General features: G+C 37.1%; 1 protein-coding gene and 1 pseudogene across 1 annotated transcript in view; both read left to right on the top strand.

Annotated features, from left to right (window-relative positions):
- Positions 1 to 20,012, top strand: part of B3GAT2 (beta-1,3-glucuronyltransferase 2) — a 96,318-nt gene that overhangs the window by 66,067 nt on the left and 10,239 nt on the right. The window lies entirely within an intron of this gene.
- Positions 15,987 to 16,555, top strand: LOC139439956 (mitochondrial import inner membrane translocase subunit Tim23 pseudogene; annotated as a pseudogene).

The following is a 20,012-nucleotide window of genomic DNA, read 5'->3' as shown; positions in this document are numbered from 1 at the left end:
GCTTGTGGTGTATAATTCTTTTAATGTGCCTTTAGATTCAGTTTGCAAGGATTTTGTGAGGATTTTTGCATCTGTATTCCTTAGAGATATTGGTACATAATTTTCTTTTTTTGTACTGTATTTGGTTTTGATATTAGGGTGATGTTGGTGTCATAGAATACGTTTGGTAGCATTCTTTCATGTTCATTTTTTTTTTTTTTTTGGAAAAGCTTGAGTAAGACTGGTATTAGATCATCTTTGAATGATTGGTAGAATTCACCTTAGAAGCCATCTGGCCCTGGTCTTTTCATCTTTGGGAAGTTTTTGATGACTCTTTCAATCTCTAAACTTGTAATTGGCTTGTTAAGGTCTTTTATTTCTTCTAGGGTAGGTTGTTTTTGTGTGTTTCTAGGAATTTGTCCATCTTGTCTGTGTTGTCTAGTTTTTTGGCATGCAGTTGTTCATGGTGTCCTCTTATGATCTCTCTTTCTTCTGCAGGGTCAGTGGTGGTATCCGCCTCTCATTTCTGATTTTATTTATTTGTATCTTTTCTCTTTTTTCCTTTGTCAGTCTAGCTAAAGGTTGGTTGATTTTGTTGATCCTCTCAAAGAATCAACTTTTGCTTTTGTTGGTTTTCTCTCTCTCTCTCTTTTTTTTTTTTAATCTCTGTTTCATTTATTTCTGCTCATATCTTTGCATTTTCTTTCCTTTGGCATGATTTGGGATTAGTTTGCTATTCTTTTTCTACTTCTTCCAGATAAACAGTTCTTTAATTTTAGCTCTTTCTTCGTTTTTTAATGTAAGCATTGGGGGCTATAAATTTCCCTCTCAGCACTGTCTTTGCAGTTTCCCATAAGGTTTGATATGTTTTATTTTCATTTTCATTCATCTCAAGATATTTGCTGAATTCTCTTGCAATTTCTTCTTTGGCTAACTGATAATGTATGAGTGTGTTGTTTAATCTCCATATTTTTATGAATTTTCCCTTTTCCCATCCATTAGTGATTTGCACCTTCTTTCTGTTATGATCAGAGAAAATGTTTTGTATAATTTAAATCTTTTTAAATTTATTGAGACCTGTCTTGTGACCCAACATATGGTCTAACCTGAAGAAGGATCCATTAGTGCTTGAAAACAATGTATATCCTGAGGTTTGGGGGTGTAATACTCTATAAATGTCTGTTAGGTCTAGTTCATTTGCCATATTATTCAAGCTCTCTGTATCTTTATTTATCCTCTGTCCAGATGTTCTAACCAATACTGAGAATGGTATGTTGAAATCTCCAACTTCTGTTGCAGAGACATCTATTTCTTCCTTTAGTTTTGCCAATGTGTGCCTCGTATATCTTGAGGCACCCAGGTTAGGTAAATAAATACTTATTATAGGGAAACGGACTTGGCCCAGTGGTTAGGGCATCCGTCTACCACATGGGAGGTCCGCAGTTCAAACCCCGGGCCTCCTTGACCCATGTGGAGCTGGCCCATGTGCAGTGCTGATGCACGCAAGGAGTGCCGTGCCATGCAGAGGTGTCTCCCGCGTAGGGGAGCCCCATGTGCAAGGAGTGCACCCTGTAAGGAGAGCCGCCCAGCGTGAAAGAAATTTCAGCCTGCCCAGGAATGGTGCCGTACACACAGAGAGCTGACACAACAAGATGACGCAACAAGAAGACGCAGCAAATAGACACAGAGAACAGACAACCGGGCCCGGGGGGAAAGGGGAGTGAAGATAAATAAATAAATAAATAAATATTTTTTAAAAATACTTATTATAGTTATTTCTTCTTGGTGAATTGCTCCTTTTATTAGTATATAATGACTTTTCTCATTCCTTGTATAACAGTTTTTCATTTTAATCTGTTTTGTCTGATATTCATATCATTGCTCAAGCTCTCTTTTGGTTACTATTAGTGTGGAATATCCTTTTCCAACCTTTCACTTTCAACCTTGTTGTGTCTTTACATCTGAGGTGGATCTCTTATAAACATTATATAATGGCTCATAGTCTTTTTTATTCATTCTATATGTTTTTTGATTGGGGAGTTCAAGCCATAAACATTCAGTGTTACTACTATAAAGGTATTACTTGATCCATTTTGTCCTTTGGCTTTCCATTGTCAGATCTTATTATTGTCTATCTTTTCACTCTTTAATTTACCCTTCGTTATACTCTTGATTTCTACAGTTTTTTCCAGGTTTCTTGCCCTTGTTTTCTTCATTTCAGACAGCAGGACTCCTTTTAGTATCTCTTGTAATTCTGGTCTTTTGGTAACGTACTTTCTCAGTTTTTGTATGTCTGTGAAGACTTTGAACTCAACCTCATTTTTTAAGGAGAGTTTTGCCAGATACAGAATTCTTGGCTGGCAGTTCCTCTCTTTCAGTGCCTTAAATAAATCATAGCACTTTTTTCACACCTCCATGACTTTTGGTGAGAGGTTGGCATTTAATCTTTTTCTTTCTTTCTTTTTCCTTTTAAAAGTTTTTATTTATGTTTATGTTATTTTTATTTTAAAAGAAGCTTTAGATTACATAAATGTTATATAGACAATACAGGGGATTCCTTTATACCTCACCCCTTTCCCTTCCCTACCCACACTTTTCCCCATTAACTGCACCTTTCATTTGTTTGGTCCATTTGTTATAATTGATGAATACATATTCAAATATTGTTACTAACTGTGGTTTATACTTTACATTGTGGTTTATACTTTATACTGCAAAGTTTTATAGGTTTTGACAAAATGTATAATGGCCTATATCCATTGTTGCATTGTCATGTGAACAATTCCAGTGTCCCACAAATCCCCATGTTACACCTATCCTTCCCTCTCCCTCCCCTCAGAACCTCTGGTGGCCACTGCCTTTATATCAATGATACAAGTTCTTTCATTGCTAAAAATAGTAATAAATCTACTTAATCCATAGTTGCAGTTCTCCCGTATGTTTGTTCATTCCTCAGTCTTGAGGATTTTGAGATGGTGATGCCCACTCTGTTTCTGATTGAAAGGGGACTTAGCTCCCATGGGGCGGATGAATGAACTGTATTGCTTGCAGTTTAGATACTCTGTTTTTTGGGATGGGTGTTGTCCATCATCATCCTTTTTGTTAGATGTCCTGGGTGAGTCTGATGAATTGGAGGGGAGGTGTTGGCTGCAACTCTGCTGAGATTCAGGGCTCAACCGGCAGATGAAGAGCTGGAAGACTTAAGTCTGTGGGACACATATTTAACTGATTTAGTGCTATAAATATAGGTTCATATAAAAAGGCCATAAGAACCACAAGTAGGAAAATTATAAATGAGCCCAACTTTGATACATTTGGGGGTAGTATATTCCAAGGTAAGGCCCACTGATGGTGTGCCAAATTCCTGGGGTTTTCTGCCCTGCCAATAGTGTCCAGATGTCTCTAAAACCTCAGGAGCCCTCCTGCTTGAGATGCTGTTTACTGGGAAGTGAGATCCTCCTAAAACTTGTATAAGTGGAACCTCTGGAATGACTTCCCTATTCACTTTGAAATCTCTTAGCCATAAAAACTCATTTGCATTTGAATTTTCCCCCTTTGGTCAAGGTTTTTTCCCAAATACATCATAGTTTTCTGTACTTAATCTTACTGAGGTTCCCTTGTATGTGATGCTTTACTTTTCTGTTGCTGCTTTCAGAATCCTCTGGTTCTTTGTTTGTTTTAAAGCAGTTTTATTGAGATATACTCACATGCCATACAATCTATCCAAAATATATAATCACTCTTTGTATTCATTGTGAAAAAAAATTTACAACAATTTCATTACTCCAAAATAAAACTCTACACCCATTAGCAGTCAACTCTCAATCCCTCTATCCTTCCACGCCCCTACATAACCACTGTGGGTTTCCAGTAGATCCACTCCCTAAGGGAACCTCAGCCCACAGTATGCAGCCACCTGCATGCCCCAGGAAACTAGTTAAAATGTAACAAACCTCCTCCCAGGAGAACAGTGTACAGTTGATATCTTAGACTGCAGTTTCTGTACCAGTTCTTCCTACAGCAACATCACCACACTCAATTTATGTAAGTCTGTTATGAAATGTCTTTGTTCTCAGACACAAAATATTGCCCCTCATTTTCCTGCCTCTTTGTGGAGCACTACTTCCATTATCCAGCCTGCCACCACTGGAAAATCTCTCCTGTCCATAGGTCCAAATAAATAAAGCTCATGTCTGATCATGTGCCGAATGAGTCCTTTGTTCTTGCCACCAACTCGACCCATGCTCTTCAGAAGCTGGTTTGTAATAACCACGAATCTAATTTCATCTTTATAAATGGATTTATATTTACATATTAAATGGAATCATAGAATATGTAGTACTTTAAGTCTGGTCGCTTAGCATAACTTTTTTTGGTCTGATAGTCACACCTTGAAACATTAACACCATTTGTTCAGTTTCAAAGAAAAACAGTCCTATTTATGAAATATTACCCATATTTATATATGAGTATATACATGAGGTTTCACTATGCTATAAAGTCCCCTGTAACATTTTCAAACTTTCCTTTTAGTAGTTCACATGATCTTAGACTTCCCTTTCAAGCACTGTCATAATATAATAGCATTGCTAGTTAAAATGTGATGTGCTTTCACCTTTTCATTTCCAAATATTAACACACATCCTTTCAACCAGTTCTGCACTAGTTAACCCTCAGTTTTCCATTCTCTAAACTCATTCTATTTTATTGTGACCTATATTCAAGTTATTAACTCCATAAGATTACACTGTATATTTAGTTCATGATAGCAGTCATACAATATTTGTCCTTTTGTGTCTGGCTTGATTCACTCAATATGTTCTCCAAGTTCATCCATGTTGTCATATACTTCACCACTTCACTTCTTCTTAATGCTGCATAATATTCAGTTGTGTGTATACACCACAGTTTGTTTATCCATTCATCAATTTATGGACACCTGGGTTGATTCCATCTTTTGGCATTCATGAATAACACTCCTGTCAACATTGGCGTATAGATGCGTGTTTGTGTCATTGCTCTCAGTTCTTCTCAGTATATACCTAATAGTGGTATTGCTGGGTCACATGGCAAATCTATATTCAAATTCTTTAGGGACTGTCAAACAGTCTTTCATAGTGTCTATACCATTCTACATTTTCATCAACAGTGAATAAATGTTCCTATCTCCTTACTTTCTCTCTAACATTTGTAGTTCTTTGTCATTTTAATAGTGGCCATTCTAATTGGTATGAAAAGATATCTCATTGTAGTTTTGATTTGCATTTCCCAAATCTCTAGTGACGTTGAATATTTTTTCATGTTTTTTGTTTTTTTTTTTGCCATTTGTATTTCTTCTTTGGGAAAATGTCTATTCAAGTCTTTTGCCCATATTTAAATTGGGTTGTTTGTCTTTTTATTGTCGATTTATAGCATCTCTTTAATATCACAGATATTAAACTGTGATTTCCAAATATGTGATTTCCAAATATTTTCTCCCATTGAGTCTGCTGCGTTTTCACGCTTTTCACAAAGTCCTGTGAGGTACCAAAGTGTTTAATTTTGAGGAGGTCCCATTTAACTGTTTTTTCTTTTGTTCCTTGTGCTTTGGGTATAAGGTCCAAGAACCACTACCTACCACAAGATATTTAGGAATGCTTCCCTATGTTTTCTTCTAGAAGTTTTATATTTAAGTCTTTAATCCATTGTGAGTTGAATCTTGTATAGGGAGTGAGAAGTGGGTCCTCTTTCATTCTTTTCGTTATGGATATCCAATTGTCCCAGCACCATTTGTTAAAGAGATTGTTTAATCCCATTAACATAGAATTGTAGGTTTGTTCAAAACCAGTTGGCTGTAGAGGTGAGGGTTTATTTCTGGACTCTTAATTCTATTCCACTGATTGAGATGTCCATCTTTATGCCAATACCATGTTGTTTTGACCACTGTAGCTTTGTGCTATATTTAGGTCAGGCAGCGAAATTCCTCTGTGTAGAAGTTTGATAATATCGATGAATTCCAAAAAGAAATAATGGATTATGTTTGTAAACTGATCTTTTCCTCTGGGCATATTAGAGTATATTGCGTTAATAGGTGTACTTGATTAAATAATTATGTAAACCTCTTGTGCCAGTAGAGCATTGATAAAAGGTTTGGCAAAGGACAGAGTTAAGCGTTCTTAATGTTGAAGTTTTGATGTTGGAGACTGATGCTGAAGCTGGAGCCCTGGGAGATGAGGAACACTGAACCCAGAGAGAAGCAAGACCCTGGGAGGGAGGAACCCAGGAAACCTGAACCCTTGCAGCCATCGGCAGCCATCTTGCTCTCACACATGAAAATAGACTTTGGTAAGGGAAGTAACTTATGCCTTATGGCCTGGTATATGTAAGCTCCAAATAAATACCCTTTATAAAAACCAACCAATTTATGGTATTTTGCATCAGTGCCCCTTTGGCTGACTAATCACTCCCATTTCATTCTTCTTTTATAGAATGTTTTTGGCTATTCAGGTGAACTTTCCCTTTCAAATAAATTTGGTAATTGCCTTTCTATTTCTCTAAAGTTGGCTCTAGCAATTATAGACTCCATATATAAATTAGTTCAGGTAGGGTTGATATCTTCATGATATTTAGTCTTCCAGTCCATGAACATGGAATGTCTTTCCAACTTATTTAGGTCTCCATTTATCTCTTTTACAATTGTTTAGTTGTTTTCTGGATATAGGTCCTTTACTTCCTTTGTTAAATGATTCCTAGGTATTTGAGTCTTTTTGTTCCTGTTTTAAAGGGAATTTTTTCTTGATTTCTTCCTCAGATTGTTCATTACTAGTGTACAGAAACATTGTTGATTTTCGTGTGTTGATTCTGTATCTTGCCATGTTGCTAAGCTCATTTTTTAGTTCAAGTAGCTTTCTCGTAGACATTTCAGAACTTTCTAAATATAAGATCATGTCGTCATGAATAGTGAGTGTTTTACTTCCTCTTTTCCTATTTGGATGCCTTTTTTTTTTTCTTGTTTAATTGCTTAGCTAGGACTTCTAACACAATGTTGAATAACAGCAGTGACAGTGGTCACAAAGTTATTCAAAGGTTTTCACCCTTTCCCCATTGAGTATGATGTTGGCTCTGTGTTTTTCATATATGTCTTTTATCATATTGAAGAATTTTCCTTCTATCCCTATCATGCTAAGTGTTTCTGTCAAGAAAAGTTGCTTGATTTTGTCTAATGCCTTGTCTGCATTAGATGATCATTAGGTGATAATGTGGTTTTTTCCCTTCACTTTGTTAATATGGATATTACATTAATTGATTTTCTTGGATTGAACCACCCTTGCATACCAGGAATAAATCCCACTTGGTTGTGGTGTATAATTCTTTTGATATGCTGTTTGCAGAATCCTCTCCTTATCTCTGATATTTGCTATTCTGAATGGTAGTTGTCTCAGTGTAGATCTATTCAGATTTATCCTGTTTGGGGTGAGTTGTTTTTCTTGGATATTACTATTTATGTCTTTTATAAGGGTTGGGAAGTTTTTGGTCCTTATTTCCTCAAGTATTCTTTCTGCCTGTTTTCTGTTTTCTTCTCCTGAGACACCAGTAATTCATGTTTGTGCATTTCATATTGTCATTCAATTCTGAGACCCTGTTCAATTTTTTCCCTATTATTTTCTTTTTCTGTTCTCCTGTCTTTTCTAGTTTGGGCATTCTGTCCACAAAATAACTAATTCTATGATCAAGCAATTTAAACTGCTGTTATGTGCCTCTAATGTATTTTTAATCTCATCCATTGTGTCTTTTATTCCTAGAAGCTCTGTTACTGTCCTTTGCAGGTTTTCAGATTGTTCCTCCTGCTCACCCAGTATCTTCTTAATATCCTTTATCTTGTTAGTCATATTTTCCTTCAACTCTTTGGGTTGATTTTGGAGATTTGTGTGATTTTCATTGATTAGTTGTCTTCAAATATCCTGAAGAGATATAGGATTTGTTTGTTCCTTTGATGGGGCCATATCTTCCTCTTTCCTGCTATGGCTTGTAATTTTTGGCTAATGTCTAGGCATCTGAATATGTTGGTGAATTTCTTTCTCTTACCTAGTTTTTTTGTCCCCCACACCTCTTCTTTGATTTTTGTTCAACTTATTCTGAGTCTTTAAAATTATCCAGCTTAAGTTATCATAATCAGGCCAAGGACTTACTGATGGGGTACAGATTTTCTTCCAGTGGTGGTCCTAAAGGGAGACCTCAAAGCAGTTTTTCACCTTGCAGTTTCCTGGCCAGCCAGCAGATGGAGCTTGTCGTCAGTCCTTTGCACAGAAGTGTTTCTTTCATCTTCCACTTTCCTGTGTGTCTGGTCTGACCAGAGCTGAGATTCAGAGTGGGCTTTGCTGGCTGAATTCACTGAAGAGAAGTCTTCTGTCTCACCCTCCCCCTTCCCTTGTAACAGTTGACAGAGAGAAAGATGTCTTTCCCTCTCTCAGTCAGCTGCAGTGAGCCAGGGGTTTTATTCACTTTTAATGTCTTGAGGGTGAGGGATGGGAGCCCTTCCTGGCCAATGTGGGGGTTCATTAACTCATGTTTGTTTTGATTCTCGTTCTCTCTGACCTTTACCTTCCTGGGAGTTGCTCAGCACTGTTCTGGTGTGCTGACCCCTAAAATACGTACCTCAGACAGCTTTTGGCCCTTTCTCCTTTTTTTTTTTTTGGTGAGAAATTTGAGCCCTGCCTACCTTCTGTGATGGCATCTTCCTGGAACTTTTGACACACTTCTTTCTAAGTTTGGCAGAACATATAGAAAAATATGTAGTAGAAAATTTAAATCCAGTTCATAAGTTTGACTTAGTAACTGTGTGGAACACATTATACTCAAGATACAGAGAATTGCCTCTTTGCATTTGCTCATGAAATGTTTATGAAAAATGAAATGTTACCAGGCCATAAGAAAACCTAAAAAAAAGGAAAAGGTTTACAGGCTCAAAGCAATAAAACTGGAAATTAATAGAATGCCAACCACATAAAAGAAAAAGAATGGTATAGAGCCACTTACATTGACAAATAGCTGACCACAGGTAGAACTGGTAGGAGGTGGTGTGGAAAGCTGCCTGGAAGTGCCTGAAAAACTTAAACATAGAACTACAATATGATCCAGCAGTTCTACTCATGGTATATATCCAAAAGAATTGAAATCGGGAACTTAAAACAGCATTATTCACAATAGTGGAAAAACACCCATTATTAACAAAAGTGGAAACAACCCAAGTGTCTTTGAACAGATGAATAGATAAGCAAAATGTGCTATATACATAAAAAGGAATATTATTCAGCCCTAAATAAGAATGGTAATATGGATGAACCTTGCAAACATTATGCTAAGTGAAATAAGCTAGACACAAAAGGAGAAATATTCTATTATTCCACTTACACAATATCTACAGTGGCAGTCATAGAGATAGGAGTGTGGCTTAATGAGTAAAGAGTTTGTTTCAGGTGATGAAAAGAAGTTTGGTAGTGCATGGTGGTGATGATAGCATAACATTGTAAACATAACACACTTAAAAATGGTTAAAATGGCTTGTTTTATGGTATGTGTGTGTGTATATATATAAACACAATTTATACGTATGTTACTACAATTTTTTATTTAAACTGGTGTCAGGGCTGGAGAAGCTTGGAAGGTTTGAGTTGGCATCATGGGTTTGACCTTTGTTTGCTCAGAACCATTGGGCAGAGGCTCTCTCTGTGCCTTAACTCTGGTCAGCTGTGCCGGAGGAATGTCCTTCCTCCAAAGGCCTGTGGCTGCCTTATAGAAATACAAAGTGAAGAATACGTTGATTTTACTCATAGAAACACCTATGTTTTGGCTCTGCGGAGAAGTGATGTACACTCTTGCTGCCCCTGCGTGAATGCAGATGCCTTGAGGAGTGCCCCGGCATCCCTGGTGTGGCTGTAGATATTCGGGCTGCACCAATGTTCAGGTAAGGTCTAGCAGAAAGTTGTTTCTATGAGGAAAATCAGCCTTCTCTGTGCTCAGAGATGATATCTGTGACTCAACTTTGGAAAGATTTACTCTACATGCAAAAACCATCACTGCTATAGAAGCCCCTTTGAAGGAGTGGTGGAGGAGAAAAGGCTGAAAATTGTTCAGGAGCTGCTCTTGCCTCCTCATGGTGGGGTGCAGACTCCTGAGCCTGACACACAGCCTGCCTGCAGCTCACTTTCCCAGCCTCGTCTCCCTCATTGATGCCCAGTCTGATGCTTGTCCACAAAAACATTCTGCTACCTCTCTCAGGTCCTTTAAATTCCATCTCAGATCTCTGTCTCTCTCTCTCTGTCTCTCCCTCCCTCCCCTCCCTCCCTCTACCCCCCAGTTGGACAGAATTGCTTCTCCAACCCCTCTGTGTTTTGTACATTAGCTCCTTTGTAGCATTTATGTGTTCATTTCTGTTTTTACAATTAGACTAGAAATTACTAGTGCCAACCCTGACAAACAGTAGTAGTCTTTCAGAATCATATTGGTCTTATAGGAAAGATATTTTTATGATGAGTATACTTAACACAGAATGCTTATTGTGTGCCAGATTCTGTTCTACATGCTTTACATGTATTAACTCATATAGTATTTATAGTAACTTGTAATACAATAGTTATCTCCATTTTACATTTGAGAAAACTAAAGCATAGAACAGTGAAAGTACTTCCCAAAGTCACTTTAATAGTAAGTGTCAGAGCAAGGATTTGAACCAGGCACTCTGGCTTCAGACCCTTCACTCAACTATCCTGCTGTAGTGCTACACCATTTTATTAAAGTAGGTCCTTAGCAAACTTCTTAAGGTTTCAGATTGGCCAGCTTTCAAATTCACATAGCTGTTATATAAAGCTAGGAAATGATGCTGTGTAATAGTTTCATTAGTGAATTCCTAAAGGACAATTATTTTTCAAATGTCAGTGGTATTCACTGATGTTTGGGGAACAGAAAACATGGTACCTTTTCTATATTTCCCGGGTCAGACATGAGAGGCTTAGCATGAGAGAATGCATTATAGAATATCACAAAGATGCAGCAAAGCATAAAACAGTGACCCCCACACAAGCAATATCAAGCTTGTTGATTCTGTCATTACCAGCACATGCACTGGTTCATTTCCCGTCAGGGTCTTTTTGACTGTTGAACCTATAGCACCCCTTCGCCCTTTAAACTGAGGCATACCTCAGTTATTTGCCACCATCTTATGAGAGAATAATACCTGGATATTTTTAGTGTTCAGTTGAACCTCTTTAATGTATTTTATGTTTTTAGGATCAAGTTTCCCATCCTCATTACATATCCTGATAGTTTCCTTAGAAGATTTAGTTTTCTGTGATGCTTTATTGTTTTCACAGCAGAGATTTAAATGAATAATTAGTTGATTAAATAAAGAATACTTCCTAGAAATGCGAAGTTCTTTTTTTCATAAAGAACAATAGCTGCTAAATGGCTTTTGAGGAGTTTTAAAAATTAGACAATAATAAAAAATTGGTTTCACCCTGAAGGAATCATAAAGTTTCAATCAGTATTCTAGAGTAGATTAACAGGCCTACTTAAAAACCAAGCCATGTTTCTTCATTTCTCTTCTGCACTGGAAGAAAATGATTCTAAATTTTAGTCAGATATAAATGTGGAAGGCTGTGGATCTGTCTGCCCCTCAGGAAGCAGTAAATTGGGAAAGGGTCTTTATCATGGCAGTGAATGAGCATATTATAACAGGTGAGCATTCAGTCTTAGAACCATGAAAATCTATGGTTGAACATTTGCATAAAATGGTGGCAATTTGAAGATGATAGTAAATAAGCAATGGACACACTTCTTTTATATAGCTCTCTTTTCTGCTTCCTATATCTGATTTAAATATAGTGGAAATAATGCTTAAAACACTACAGTTAACATATTCATCTTTCAGTTAGATAGATCTGAGATGCCAGGTATCGAAGGTACAAGATATGAAAGAAATACTTTACCTAAGTAGCTGTTTTCCATTTGTAACTTACATCCCCTACGTTACTGTAGCTGCTTCTTCAATATTTATCTTCCTAAAAGGAGGGTTACAATGAAATTAGGGGGCTGCAAAAAGAGAAAGCCAGTAACATCATTGGCAGTGGCAGAGTAGAGATCTTCATGTAGTCTCTCCTCCATAAAAGCAATGAGAACAACGGCAAAAATTGTCAAATCAATTTTTTCAGAACTATGGAAATTAAGCAGAGGTGTGCAACAATCTGGAAAGAGTCTATTCAAGAAAATCAGCTGAATCTTGGTAAGAACTAGTGAGTGTTGTGGCATTTTAACTAGCCCTATTCCCCCAGCTCCACTGACTTGAAAACTTACAGCCCCACAATCATGGTGAAAATCAGAAACCTAGCAGTTACTAGAAGAGGTAGAACAAGGTTGGAACTCTTTGAAAGCCTCATTCTAAGAGATTTTTATTATTCAACCTGTCTTGTATTTTCCTAGAGAACTGCAATTGTAAGACTTGTGTATTAGTCAGGGTTCTCTAGGAAAAGAGGACAGGAGATATCTGTGAATAGTATGAGAGTTTATAAAATTGTCTCATGTTCACATTCCACAGGACAGGCTGCAAACCAAGGGGCTCTGATGAAAATCCTTAATGATTTCCCAGGAGACACTGGCTGTCCGAAGTAGAGATGGGAATTCTCTCTGTGAATGCTGAAATTACTTCCCCTTTTAAGGCCTTCAGCTGATTGGACGAGTTGTCACTCATTGCTGATGGCAATCTCCTTAGTTGATTATAGATATAACCAGTCATCTATGCAATCATCTCAATGATGATTATAGTTCATGAAATGCCCCTGCATTATAATTAGCCCAGTGCTTACTAAACAACTGGACACCATTCCCTGAGATGGCATATTAGCCTAACAATCACAGCTTGTCTTTATCTGAGCTTGAGACTCAAGCTCACCTAGTGCAAATAGCCTTTTCTCTGGGAGCATTTTAAGAACAACTTGTGGCAATTTTTTTGTTGTTGTTGTTACCATTTTAGCTGTCTTAGGCAATGATAATAGTTGGGGCAAACAATAAGCTAATAAGCAAAATACTTAGGAGGAAAAGCTATGCTGAGATGTTGGTGAGGGGCTATGAACAGCTCTGACATATTTCTGGAAATTTAGAAGGCCATGTACATGTGTAGGGTTGTGTACATGCTCAGGAAAGACTTGGGAAAGTCATAGGTTCTTACCTCTAGCTCACCTTGAGGCACTGTGAGCAGAAATGTAAGGTTAGGGCAGAGTTATAAATTGTCTGGCTGAGTATTGAAAGTACACCCCAACGTGCAGAGTCCCTTGGCAAAGATCTATGGACAGTTTGGTTCTAGGCATACAAACAAATCTCTGCCTAATCATTACCTGACTACCAAACTAGGTATAGAGACTTCTATGGCTACACACAACAAAATACAGGCTTTACAGAATTAGTTCAAAAAGACATTAAACAAATAGCCCATAAGGAGAGATGAATCTGATTTCCAGAGTTAACATATTATTTTAAATGTCCAGTTTTCAATAAAATGTTATGAGACAGGCAGCAAAACAAGAAATCATGGTCTGTACATGGAAAAGGATTGGGGGAAGCAGTCAATTGAAATTGTCCCTGATGAAGTCCAGATGGTGGACTTACTTTAAATCAGCTATTTTAAATGTGTTTAAAGAACTAAAGGAAATCATGATTAAGTAATAAAAATATGGTAATGATGTATCATTAGATAGAGAATGCCAGAGAAATAGAAATGTTAAAAAACAAGAGCCAAATAGAAATTCTGGGGTATTAAAATACTATAACTGAAATGGAAAATTCACTAGGGAGCTTCAACAACAAATTTGAGCTGGCAGGAGAATTAGCAAACTTGGTCAATTGAGATGATCCAGTCTGAGGAACAGAAAGAAAAATAATGAAAAATGAACAAAGCTTCAGAGATACATGAAGCACAGTCAAGTGAACCAATGTATACACTGAGAGTGCCAGTAAAAGTGGAGATGAAGGGACAGAAAGAATATCTGAAGAACTAATAGTGGAACTCTTCCCAAACTTGTATGAAAAACATTTATCTACACATTAGGATACTCAAACTCCATACAAAGAGATCCACACTGAGACACATCATAATCATAGTTGTAAGCCAAACACAAAGAGTCTTGAAAGCAGCAAGATAGAAACAACTGATCATGTGCAAGGGATCCTCAATAAGAGGATTTCTGTCAGCAAAAATGGAGGCCAGAAAGCAGTAGGAGAACATATTGAAAGCAATGAGAAGATGATGAAAAAACCATCAACTAAGAATTCTATATCCAGCAAAACTGTTCTTTAAAAGTGAAAGAGAAATTAAGTCCCAGATAAACAAAAACTGAGAAAATGCATTGTTAGGAAATGTGCCCTAAAAGAAATATTATTGGGAACCCTTTTGGCTGAAATGAAAGGACACTAACTCTAACCCACATGAAAAATTAAGAGTACCAGTAAAGACAACTACATAAGTAAGTGTAAACTATAGTAAAAATGCATTTTTTGTTTTTAACTCTTTTTTCCTGTCTTATTTAAAGAAAGACAACTGCATGAAGCAATGGTGATAAATCTGAATTGAGGAGAACATAGAATATAAAGATGTAATTTGTATGACAATAACATAGAGGAGAGGGAAAGGAATGGAGCTGTATAAAAGCAAAGTTTTTATTACCATTGAAATTAAGTAGGTATTAATTTGAACAATAATGCTGTAAGTTAAGATGTTAATTGTAATCCCCAGGGAAACCACTAAGAAAATAACTCAGAGAACTACATCAGAAGAAATGGCAAGGAAATTAAAGTGGTACATTAGAAAATATATGTTTAACACAAAAGAAGGTAGTAATGGATGTAGAGAGGAACAGAACAGATATGAGACTTACAGAAAACAAATATCAAAATGACATTTAAATTTGTAAGTTTATCAGTAACTACATTAGATATAAATGGATTAAACTCTAATTATAAAGGCAGATTGGCAGGATGGATTAAAAAGTAAAACATCCAATTATATGCTGTCTATAGAAGACACACTTTGGATTCAAAGACACAGGTTGAAAGCAAAAGGATGGAAAAAGATATATCATCCAAACAGTAACCCCCCCCCCAAAAAAAAGCTGGAGTTCTTTAAGGCAAAGTGTATTGCTAGAGACATAAAAGTGTATTTTATAATGAGAAAAGGATCAAACCATTAAGAAGGTATAATAATTACAAACATGCACCTACTCACATAGCCCCAAAAACATATGAAGCAAAAATAACAGAAATTGAAAGGAGAAAAAGACAACTCAATAAAAATAGAAAGTCAACAAGAAAATGGATTTGAAAAACACTATAAACCTACTAGATCTAATAGATATATAGAACCCTTCACCTAACAACCACAGAATACACATTCTTCTCAAGTGTACATGGAACATTCTCCATGATAGATCATAATGTAAATCTCAATGAACTTAAAAGAATCAAAATCATACAAAGTAAGTTCTTAGGCCACAGAAGAATGAAGTCAGAATTCAATAATAGAAAGAAATTTGCAAAATTCACCAGTATATGGCAATTAAACAACACACAACCAATTGATAAAGAAGAAATCAAAGGAAATTAGAAAATACTTTACAATGAACAAAATTGATAGTACAACATACTAAAATTTTGTGCTGTAGCTAAAGTGCTTAGATAGAAATTTATAACTATAAATGTTTCTATTAGAAGATCTCAAATCGATAAACTTCCACCACAAGAAACTAGAAAAAGAGCAAACTAAAACCAAAGCAAGCACAAGGAAGGAGATAAAGATTAGAGCAAAAATAAATGAAATAGAGGCAGCTGCCCGGAAAGTCAGCCTAGGAAGGAGGCGATGGTAAAGCTGGTTTCACTGTGTTTACTGAGGACCCATGGCCACGTAGACGACCCCAGCCTGAGACAGCAGCAGGAAGTAGATGGGCAGACATACCATGGAGGGTGACAGGGAAGGATGATTCAAAACCACAGGGGGCTTGGCTGGCTTTTTTAGAGCTGGCAGAACAGGTTACTCACATGCACCCATGGCTGCTGTCCCCCTAACAGGTATTAATCCTCTGTCTCTTTATTTAAAAGTGGATCCCCACTATCTCATGCAGGATACACATGAGTTTTTAAGTTTACTTATAGTGCTAATAAAACCCAGGGCACATTTGAACTCACCTCCTTTACCTTTGGAGGGCATTGCATTTGGGACAATGAACAGTGTGACCAGCATTCAAGGAAACTCAAACTATGGCCTATACCAAGAAACATAGATTTTGAATATGATAACCAGACGAGGGAGGCTAATAGAGTGGGTTCTCTGGCTTTGCTCTATAGTGCATTTGGTGTCCTCATAAAGAATACATGAGGTGCAGAAGATGACTTCAACACAGTAGTGGCTGGCACCATGACAGGCATGTTGTATAAATGTACAGGTAGTTTTCTGTGTGGAGGATAGAACAAGGTGGTCTAGCAGGACTAACACCAGTCTCTGTGCACTATATAATAAGTGGAGCACATGAAAGGCTCCTTGCTCTGACAGTCACTCTGAAGAGTTTGCCAAGTCACGAATGGAGGATACTTCAGTAGTCATCCAAATCTATTTATAAATCAGTCTAGACTTATTCTCTCTTCTACCTACAATTGGTTTGAAAAATTGGATGTTCTTATTTGCTATAATGGACATCATTGATGGTTTACCAGGACTGGCACTCCCAGCCATTAAAAGTCATAGTCATTTTGGTGGTTCACTGAGTAATGTTTCATTTCTCCTTGGGAGATGATCCCACTCATGGTCACTTTCCTATCCCCTGACTGGAAAGCCATTTACTCCCAGAATTCAGGCCAAAATTGTCAACACTCATCAATGTAGTCATTTAATGATCCTAAACTGTAATGTTCCTATATTCCCAATAAAGGGTAAAATTAGAACCAAAAAATAAGAAATGAAATAGAGAATAGAAAAGCAACAGAGGAAATCATTAAAACCAAAAGTTGGTTCTTTGGAGACATCAAAAAAATAAATAGACCTTTAGTTAGACTACCCCAGGAAAAAAGAATGAAAGAGGGCGCATTACTGCTTATCTTATAGAAATAAAAATAAATTACAAGGAATTCTCTGAAAAATTGTGTAACAACAAATTTGATGACCTAGATGAAATAGAAACCCTGAAAATACTTCTTAATTTGCCAGGCCTTCTCTAACAAATAACACAGACTTGTTGCCTTAAACCACAGGAACTTATTGTCTTAGTTTTGGAAGCTAGAATTTCAAAAAGTATTAGCAGGCCATTCTCTCTCAGATATCTGTGGTGTTCTGATGGTGGCTTCCTGGAAGAAATAAAAGGCACCCATATTAGAAAGAAAGGTGTAATTCTGCATTTTTTGATGGCATAATCTTTTATATACAAAATCCTAAGGAATATACACACACAAACTATTTGAGCTAATAAATTAGTTTGGCAAGGTTGCAGGACACAAGATCTGTATATGAAAATGAAATGTATTCATATTAGCAATGAATGATCTGAAAGTTACGAAAATCCCATCAAAATATAAAATACTTAGTAATAAATTTAACAGAAGTAGTATAGGCCTTGTACACTGGAAATACAAAACACTGAAATTAACTAAATAAGTGGAAAGACATCCTGTATTCGTGGATTTGAAGACTTAATTGAACTAAGGTGGCAGTACTCCCCAAATAAAGCTACAGATTCAATACGTCTCCATCAAAATCAAAATCCATCTGTCTTTTTTTTTTTTTTTTTTTTTTTGCAAAAATTTATAAGCTGATTCTAAAATTCTTTTGGAAACCTAAGGGATTCAGAATAAATAGCTATAACAATCTTGAAAAAGAAGAATAAAGTTGTAGGACTCATACTTTCTAATTGAGAAACTTAATACAAAGTTACTGTAATCAAAGTGTGGTACTGGCGTAAAGATAGGCATATAGAAGGAATAGAACTAACAGTCTAAAAGTAAACCCTTATATTTATGGTCATTTGGTTTTGGTGAGGATGCCAAAACCATTCAGTGAGGAAACAGTCTTTTTAATCAATGCTGCTGAAAGATGTGAACATATTAAAAAAAACAAACACTGAACTGTATTCTTTAAAGGGGTGAATTTCATAGTAAGTGAAAAGGAAAAGCAGAGATTAAATCATACATTCACATAGCAGTCTAAAAGGCAGTGTGTGCTTTGCTAGGAAGGTATGTGTAAGGAGAATTAGCAACCTAGAGTCAGGAGAAATTAGAGTCAGGAGAAATGGAGCTACACACACATCTGTCCTTCTCCACCAAGTTCCCTGAAACTGTGGTGTGGGGTATTTTAATTCAGAAGTTGAAGCTCCTTTTTCTTTGTATTGTTTAAAATGGGTAGAGAAAGAGAGACTTTTGAAACTATCTGATTTCTATCTTAAAGTGTGTCAAAAGCCTAATATTTTAGTACAGCTGATTAGAGTGACTATTCCAGAGAAAAAAGCATTAATATCTTTCTTGAGACCAGACTATAAAAGTACTGTTCATTGCCAAAAGTAATCCTTTAGGAACTAGAAATTGCTGAAATGAGACTGTGTGGAGTTAGAGAAGGGAGAATGGGCTGTTGGAACAGCTATTTGGAGGTGAGACTAAGTTGATACACAATATAGGAAACTAATAAAAGCTCTTGAGTTTTAACTATGGCCAAAGGGGTAAGGGGGAGGTTTGCTGGGCTTTGCTGCTGCTTTTCCAATCTGTGTGCCTTTTCTTTCTTTTTCTTGCCTTATAGTAATGGTTAGAACCATTAGTATGCTCTTGAATAAAAGTGGTGAGAACAGACATCCTTGCCTCATTTTGTTCTTTTTTTTTTTTAAAGATTTATTTATTTATTTATTTCTCTCCCCTTCCCTCCCCCCACCCCGGTTGTCTGTTCTCTGTGTCTATTTGCTGCGTTGTCTTTGTCCGCTTCTGTTGTTGTCAGTGGCACGGGAATCTGTGTTTCTTTTTTTACTGCGTCATCTTGTGTCATTTCTCCGTGTGGACGGCGCCATTCTTAGGCAGGCTGCACTTTCTTTGGTGCTGGGCAGCTCTCCTTATGGGGCACACTCCTTGCCCGTGGAGCTCCCCTACACAGGGGACACCCCTGCGTGGCAGGGCACTCCTTGAGCTCATCAGCACTGCGCATGGGCCAGCTCCACACTGGTCAAGGAGGCCCGGGGTTTGAACCGCGGACCTCCCGTGTGGTAGACGGACGCCCTAACCACTGGGCCAAGTCCGCTGCCCCTCATTTCATTCTTAACACACCTCAGGATGTTCACTTACAGTCCTACTTTTCTGAGAGCTTTTAAAATTTGTTTTAAATCACAGATGTTGAATTTTGTCAAATCCTTTTACTCCAAACTGTTGAGACAAATTGTTTTTCTTTTTTGGTCTGTTAATATGGTGAATTACATCAATTGATTTTGAAACATTAAACCAAAATTGCTTTCTTGGGATAAACCTCACTTCGTCATTGTCTTAGCTGACCAGGGCTGTTCAGACGAATACCACAGACTGGTTGGCTTAAACAACAGTGATTTATTGTCTCACTGTTTTGGAGGCTAGCAGTCCAAAATCCAGGTCTCAGCAGGCCGTGTTCTCTCCTGGAGTCTGTAGCATTCTGGCACTGGCTTGCCACCATCCTTGCGTTCTTTGGTTTGGACCTCTGCCTCTATCACATGGCGACCTGCCTCATTCTCTTGCTGCTTCTGACTTCTGGCTTCTTCTGCGTCCGATTTCCTTTGCTTATTAGGTGTTTAGCCATATTTGATTAAGGCTTTTCCTCATTCAGTTTGGCCACATCTTAACTGAATAAAGAATCTTCAGATGTCTTATTACATATGGGTTCACACCCACAGGACTGAGGATTAGGACTTGAACACGTCTTTTGTGGAAAACATGAGTCAGTCCCTAACAATCATGATAGAGCATTATTTTGATGTATTTTTGGATCTGATTTGCTACAATTTTAAGAAATTTTTTGTCTGTGG

This window comes from Dasypus novemcinctus, chromosome 11, assembly GCF_030445035.2.
Source record: "Dasypus novemcinctus isolate mDasNov1 chromosome 11, mDasNov1.1.hap2, whole genome shotgun sequence".
Classification (NCBI taxonomy): domain Eukaryota; kingdom Metazoa; phylum Chordata; class Mammalia; order Cingulata; family Dasypodidae; genus Dasypus; species Dasypus novemcinctus.
The sequence above is the reverse complement of the archived record's forward strand: the minus strand, read 5'-3'. Positions and strand labels throughout refer to the sequence as shown.